The sequence below is a fragment of the Diabrotica virgifera genome, chromosome 3 (assembly GCF_917563875.1).
Source record: "Diabrotica virgifera virgifera chromosome 3, PGI_DIABVI_V3a".
Taxonomy (NCBI): Eukaryota; Metazoa; Arthropoda; class Insecta; order Coleoptera; family Chrysomelidae; genus Diabrotica; species Diabrotica virgifera.
The window spans coordinates 151,463,290-151,471,657 of NC_065445.1; the positions used below are offsets into that span (position 1 = coordinate 151,463,290).

Genomic DNA, 8,368 nt, shown 5'->3' on the forward strand with positions numbered 1-8,368 from the left:
GAGAGCTATACCATAATATATAATAGGTATATCTCATAATATTACATCTCATATTGTTCACTACAGTAGTAATGAGTGATCCTGCATACACAGAACCATAATAATATATTATAGTTCGTGTATGCAGGCTCACTCATTACAATAGTGAGCAATATGAGATATAACATAATATAGTATAAGTCTCTGTGCATGACCAGATTAACATGTTTGGTGCCCATCTCGAACAAGCTCCACTTGGCTGGTACCACATACTTAAATCATTTATTTAGTTACACAGTACTACTCACATAACTTATGTGTCGTCAGTACCTTCCGTAAAACCGTCGTGATGCTACCCATACATCATGGCCACTGAATGTGTTAAAGCTTGTTAATGTAGGAGAGTTACTAAAATATATATCTTATATTATATTGCCTTAAATAGAAAAAATATCTTATTTAAATTGTATCCATGTAAGTTTTCATTTAATGAAATAAACCTTTTAATCAAAAAAGTGTTGTTTACTTGTGTACACCCAGCAATATCCTGATCATAGATAAATAATATAGTATTACTGGATCCTGATATGCAGACGCCAATAGGGCTTTTCATCGATTGTCATTTGTTTCGAGCTTCTGTCATGAGTCACATAATATTAATGTATCTACATCATACGTCTTTGGTTTGTATCATTGGTATATACCAATAACGTACGACGTAGATATATTAATATTATATGACAGAAGCTCGAAACAAATGACTGTGAATGAAATGCCCTATTGAATAGGGCTTTTCATCGATTGTCATTTGTTTCGAGCTTCGGTCAAGTGTCACATAATATTAATATATCTACGTCATACGTCTTTGGTTTGTATCATTGGCAATATCAATAACATATGACATAGATATATTAATATTAGACAACACATGACAGAAGCTCGAAACAAATGACTGAGTGAAAAGCCCTATATCATGTAAATACAAGTCATAAAGATGTGTTTCTACAGTTAAAATTGCACAGCCTAAAGACATCATTTATGTAACTTTTAAGCCGTCACAAAATGACTGCAATAAGAAAATAGAATTTATTAACTTGCCCTCGCTAAGAATGTTTTTTTCAATTTTTTTGATTTTGCGGCTTTAGCCCTTAGCTATTTAGCCAGATACATGATGAGAATTAATACTATTATAATACATATTAAAACTAATTCAAATTACTAGTAATTTTATTAATATTCTGAATAATTATGTAACCACTTAATACTAAAATAAAAAAGTGTCCAACACATTTTCACCTTTGAAATCCTAAATTTCCATTCCCATTAAAAAATAATTTGTACTGTATAAGTATATTTCTTTTGAGCTTCATTTTTTTTTTTCAAAATACTGCAACATGAGTTTTAAATTATGACACAGTACAATACTTGTTTCAATATTTACAAGCAGTGGTGTCATGGCAAAATTAGCAGTGCGGGAACGCAGCGCCGGAACGCACTGCTAATTTTTGTTTACAAAACCCAAATTCTCTATTATTTTTTTCTTTTCTTAACCAGTGCGGGAACGGCGTTCCCACGCGTTCCCACACCATGACACCACTGTTTACAAGTAAATAAAATAATCCTAATTACTTGTAAAAGTAAGGTTATAAATTTAACAGAACTCTCTTTTAAAACCAAAGTGGCATTAGACTAATTTTAAAATTCCCGCTAAAAGGAAAAAGGTAAATCTGGCAACAGTGCCGTCGTTTGCTGGTTAATCTCACAGTAAAGGACATGACATTCTGTCATGTACTGTGGTTAATCTCTCCCCACAAACTATCACCTACCACTGTCAGTCGACCACAAACCATACATACTCATAGACGTTTCACGACCATGTTAATCTTTTGGATCGAATTAACGCCATCTCTTGATTGGAATGGGAACTAAATTGACAAATTTTAGTTACGTGGGAATTTCAAATTATAGGTTTTGCGGGATTTTTGATGAAATTTCGCAGGAAATTAAAACAACAGAAAGACAATTCAATGTTTTTTTCAATATGTTACTGAAAACTTCAACTATTCCAATTTGTTTTCAAAATGCTAAACACTACTGCCATGTGTCACGTGAAAGCACTGATGTGTAATATTGAGTTGAATGAAAATTTTTGAAAGAATCTTGTAGGATGATTGTTTAGATAAATATTACCTTATAATCTTTTACAAAGTTCCAAAAATATATAGGCCTGAAATGTTGATGACACACTTGTCTGTTGGAATAAACTGTTTCAGGATCTCTTATATTGTTTTTTTTAATGTGGAGAAACACAACACGGGATGATCAATGTAAACTAAAAATTCTACTCATAAAAACGGAGAGGAGGTTAATACAATTGATTAAAATTGTGATTAAATCTAATTAAAAACGTAACACCACTATAATAAAATAATTAAGCCACAAACTGTAAAATAAAAAGTAAATAACAAATTAATTTAATTGTCAATTGTCAGTTGCTAAATATGACAAGAGAATTGACTGACAGCGACATCTCTGGATTGGAATGGTAACTAATTTGCTGTCTTGACCTTGACAATTTACGTGAAACGTCTATGAGTATGTATGGTTTGTGCAGTCGACAGCAACGAAACAAAAAACGGGTCGCGGATGTTACGAGAGCTTAATTTCCCGACTCTGCACCCCCCACTACTGTTTATATGTGCACGTATTTAACGAATGGCGGGAAGTTTGAAAATGGCCATGACCAACCAGCTAGAGCAATCTAACCTTACACTTACATTTATAAAAGTGTTTTGTTATTGTTTTTGTATAAGTGAACTATTTTAATTTTGTCAAATTTACGTTTTATATTAGTAAAATGTATCCTTAGAATTTGAGGAACAATTTAGTGATGATGAAAGAATAATATATTTTTTAAATAACGCTTGAACCTGTACCATACAAGAACGAAAAAAGTTATGAAAGAATTTGATGATAACAAATTTTTATTAATGTTTATAGTTTCCATAAAAATACTGTGAGATAATTTATACAAGAGCTGGTCCCTGGTTTCCATTATGTAATTCTTTAGTAAGTATAGGTAACCTTCCTTTCATGAAAATACATGTTATGATACTTTTTGCTTGATATTTATATCTAATGGAATTTTTTTAGGTAGGTATGATGAGCCTAATATCACAGATCAAGTTTTAATAACATTAAAAACTTATATTATGAGTTGTTTTTATTTATTGTATGGTTTTGGTGGTATACCTATACAAAACAACTACTGAAAGATTTATAAAACCCATGAAGTACTGGCAGATAACATAGTTGTTGATATTGATAGAGAATATGTTAACACAGAAGATATTCCATTTATGAGTACTAATCTATAAACATGTTATAAAATACTATAAAATTTAACATTTATAATAAATATTTAAACCTTTGTTTTATTGTATTTAGTTTATATTCTTAATATACACTTTATGTTGAACATGTCTTTAATTGAATATTCTAATTTTCAATCAGAAATATATCCTCATAACAAATTCTAAACTGATCCACAATGTCTGAAACATGGTTCGTTTATGAAAATTTATTGTTTTCACTGTATTCGTTCACTCAACCATTCTCTCCAATTCTTTCTCTTTTGCCAGTCCCTTACTGCAGATTTATTCTTTCCATTGCTTGGTCCACTTTATCTCTTCTGAAAGATCTTCGAGTCTGCCTCTCTTCCTTCTTCCTATCAGGCTCCACTCTTTTATCCAATGTTTTTTGCCTGATCTCCTGACCTGTCCGTAACAGATTAATCTCTTCTGTTCTATGCAATCTTATATTTGAGTTCATTCCCATTCTTTTCTTAATCTCTGTGTGATTTATTCTATTTCTTCTTGTTACTCTACAGCTTCTGCTTAGGAATTCCGTCTCTATTGCTCTTATTTTGTTTTTGGTTTTCTTATTTATTATCCGATTTTCACATCTGTAAATCAGGATAGGTACTTCTTGTCATGGTGTTATATGTTTCTTTTTTGTTTGTTCACTTGTTCCTTTGTTTGATATAATGAAACCTGAATACTTTTATTTGTCTGTTCCTTTGATTTTTTGACCTTTGTCTATTTGCAGCTGCTCTATTTCTGTATTCTCTTTTGTTAGGTATTCAATTTTTTTTAGGTCTATTTCCATTCCATTATTTGTGTATTGCTGTTCCAGTTTTTTCATCAAAAAGCCGAGGTCATATTCATCCTGTGCGATCACTATTTGATCAGCAGTAAAACTTAGCATATATAAAGGTATTTGTTTCTTGCTGGTATTCCCATTCCTTCGCACTTTCTTTTCCATGGTTTCAGGGTTTTTTACTGCAGGGTAGATGATAGCAGTTCTTTTGTAGTTTTAAATGGACTGTCCATATATAGATATGTATATATTATTTGTAAAAGCATGTGATCAGTTTTTTTATTTTTAATGATCTGGAATTCTTGAAAAGTAATGTCCATTTTGTTGTTTATTTCTAAATCGGAAAAAGATTTCCTTTTCAGAATTCATCTTTTTGGAATAAAAACAAATAATATCAAAACTGAATCAAAATAATTCACAATAATAATGGTAGAGACACTCAAAAAATTTTCCGGGTAGAACGTAATTTTTTAATAATTATTTATTTATAAAGCAGTAAAATGCCACCTGTTAAATTTGAACAGTTATTTCATTATTATTTCAGTTCTTCAAAAAATTTAAAGAAAGTTTCAATATAATAATTATTGGTAAGTAGGTATTTCATATATTTTTCAAAAGTAGGTATAATAAATGTTATGTTATAAGTGCCTAGTGTTTACGTTTACCAAATAAAGTTAGGTAAGTCCAAATTCATAGAACGTCAAACTGTTCTTAGAGCTTAGTTGGTGGGGGGTGCCTAGTCAGGAAAATAAGCTCTCGTCAAAATCAATCTTGGCCGAGAAAAGCCGAAGACTCGTTTATAAAACAGAACGTGCTCTTGAGCACGACGTCACAGACATATAAAAGTATTCAGGTGTCATTATATCAAACAAAGGAACAACTGAACAAACAAAAAAGAAACATAATATACTACATTCGCTCTCGCGAGATTTTTTTTGAGACATTCGGAATAGGAAACGTACAACACAAAAATTCCTACGTCACACTATTAACTGCTAAAATCAACTCAAATCAACTTAATCTTTCATTAAAAAAAGAAGAATTATTAGAAATAGTGGGAGTGTCTACTAATCTCATAAAATTTTGTGAAGTTTATTTCTACAAAATATTTTTATTTTGTACAATAAATAATTTTCTCATTTGCTATCAATACATTATAATGGTTTTAATAAATAAATATTGATTGGCGTAAGGTTTATGTTATTTTTATGTCTGTTTACTATTAATAATATTGGATATGAGCAGGTGCGTTGGTTTTGTAGTAATTTCCAGTCACTTCTGACAACTGAATTTTTCAAAAAAGAAATTACTAACGTCTGTGTCAAAAAAAATCTCGCGAGAGCGAATGTAGTATATATAACACCATGACAAGAAGAACCTATTATGACTTACAAATGTAAAAATTGGATAATAAATAAGAAATCCAAAAACAAAATAAGAGCAATTGAGATGTAATTCCTAAGGAGAAGCTGCAGAGTAACAAGAAGAGATAGACTAAATAACATACATATTAAGAAAAGAATGGGAATGAACTCAAATATAAGATTACATAGAACAGAAGATATTAATCTGTTACGGACAGGTCAGGAGATCAGGCAAAAAACATTGGATAAAAGAGTGGAGCCTGATAGGAAGAAGGAAGAGAGGCAGACTCGAAGATCTTTCAGAAGAGATAAAGTGGACCAAGCAATGGAAAGAATAAATCTGCAGTAAGGGACTGGCAAAAGAGAAAGAATTGGAGAGAATGGTTGAGTGAACGAATACAGTGAAAACAATAAATTTTCATAAACGAACCACATTTCAGACATTGTGGATCAGTTTAGAATTTGTTATAAGGATATATTTCTGATTGAAAATTAGAATATTCAATTAAAGACATGTTCAACATAAAGTGTATATTAAGAATATAAATTAAACACAATAAAACAAAGGTTTAAATATTTATTATAAATGTTAAATTTTATAGTTTTTTATAGCATGTTCATAGATTAGTACTCATAAATGGAATATCTTCTGTGTTAACACATTCGCTATCAATATCAACAACTACATTATCTGCCAGTACTTCATGGGTTTTATAAATCTTTCAGTAGTTATGTTTTGTATAGGTATACCACCAAAACCATACAATAAATAAAAACAACTCATAATATAAGTTATTAAAACTTGATCTGTGATATTAGGCTCATCATACCTACCTAAAAAAAATTCTTATTAGATATAAATATCAAGCAAAAAAGTATCATAGCATGTATTTCCATGAAAGGAAGGTTACTTATACTTACTGAAGAATTACATAATGGAAACCAGGAACCAGCTCTTGTATAAATTATCTCACAGTATTTTTATGGAAACTATAAACCTTAAGAGTAAACAGTAGCGATCAACAGGTAGCAATAAAATATAACTTCGGGAGATAGTATCATAAACTTTGGCAACATTCGTAATCTTTGACATTATGTAAGATTAATATTATTGACAATTTAACTCATAGGCGCGCTAAATGGAAGTAACCGAAAACAATTTTGTTATTAGTAAATAAATATTTATAAAAATAAACCCAAATGGGTGAAAATTTTATGTTAACATAGGTATTTGTACGAAAAAATAATAATTTCATTGTGAAGCGAAACGAGAGCAGTCTTATTTTATTTAGTTCATAGAGCGCCAAAGGCACTCTAGAACACCCTTTAACCCTTCTTAGGGTCCCATCAGAGGTGCATATTTCATTCTCTTTGAACTACTAAAATTTGGGCTACCGTTATCGGTTCACAACGAAATGATGGCATGAATGCCGTGGCGGTATCTGCTAAAGATGAACGAAAGTTTTACTTCTAATATTAACAATATCAAAAATAAAATAAAACTTAGAACTAGTCTTCTGGTTAAACCAATCGTGGCTTGTGGCTTCTAAAATTTGCAAGCCAACGAATTGCCGGAGCTAAGATGGCCGAGGGAAATCTACCAGGTTAAGTCGTACTTCATGGAATGATTATTTATTATTTTGATTAGTTCTACTCGTAATCTGAGTATTCGGAACTAAGCTTTGTTGGAATTTTACCGTGCTGGACAGGCGGGAAGTGAGATGCAGCCTGATAGTTCTTCCTCGGCATTGTTAGCTCCTGCACTTTTTATAAAAATACACTTTCTTCAATTTTTTTATCCGATGCCTAGATTTTGTGTCATTTTGGAACTACTAATGAAATAAAAAATTTTAGTAGTTCCAAAATTACACAAAATCTAGGCATCGGATAAAAAAGTTTATTTGAAGAAATTGTACTTTTTTGTTCTTCTTAATGGCGGTACAGGCTCGTTTTTTTAATATTGTATTTAATTACAGAGTAATTTCCACATATTAATATATTTTTCAAATTGGGCCCTGTACCGCCATTCTTTATTTTATTACGAATACGTGTATACGTGTGCCAAATATCTCGAAAAAATATTCAAAATTACAGCCGCAATCTTGGAACGCGTTTTTGCTACCTGTTAATCGCTACTGTATCACCTTTAGCAAAAATAAATTTTTTCGGGTTCAAAAATTGCAATTTTTCGATTTTAAGTTCAACCGCGTTTATCTCGAAAACTATGCATCCTACGAAAAAACTTGTCAGAACAGTTTTTGCTTAGAATGACCCAAAAAATACAAAAAAAAATGTTTTGTTTTGCGAGAAATCGCTGTTATGTAATTCCTCAAGTTCTTTGTTTATAACAATCTTATCGACATCCGGATCAACTGTTACCCAACAAATTCGTGTTCTACGGGTCAAGATACATAAAAAAATCTTGGGTAAGACCATCTGAATAAAGGAGGCCGTTGTACCCCCTTGGCGACAGGACTATGAATATCTACCTAAAAAAAATTGGCATTTGTACTGTAGTCAGGATTTCTGTACCTAAACATAGATTTATTACGAATTTCATTTTCATGGGAAACAACTTTTCACACTTTTTTTATGTATGACAACAGTAGATTACTTTTCATAGGTACTTACATTGTTAAAATTTGTGGTGGCTCCAATTTCGATGTTCTCATAATTTTGGCACGGCTTTTAATGGACTTTTTCTTGGAATTATTCGCTTTATTTGTCGTTTGATTAACTTTTCCCATTTCGTTAAACTATTGATAATATGTTAAAAATAAAATATCCTCCTAAATCTTTATACTCGCATTAGAATTCGAAATGTTTTTACGTAAAATATACTTACCTACCTACATAGAACTGAACTA

At 31.0% G+C, this 8,368-nt stretch overlaps 2 long non-coding RNA genes across 2 annotated transcripts; one reads left to right on the top strand and one right to left on the bottom strand.

Annotated features, from left to right (window-relative positions):
• Positions 1–1,636: 1,636 nt before the first annotated feature.
• Positions 1,637–3,457, top strand: LOC126882122 (uncharacterized). Its single transcript, XR_007697153.1, has 2 exons — positions 1,637–3,048; positions 3,133–3,457. It is a non-coding gene; the product is annotated as an uncharacterized LOC126882122 (long non-coding RNA).
• A 2,607-nt stretch (positions 3,458–6,064) lies between these two features.
• Positions 6,065–6,571, bottom strand: LOC126882121 (uncharacterized). Its single transcript, XR_007697152.1, has 2 exons — positions 6,423–6,571; positions 6,065–6,335 (listed from the first exon to the last, which is right to left on the bottom strand). It is a non-coding gene; the product is annotated as an uncharacterized LOC126882121 (long non-coding RNA).
• Positions 6,572–8,368: the final 1,797 nt, after the last annotated feature.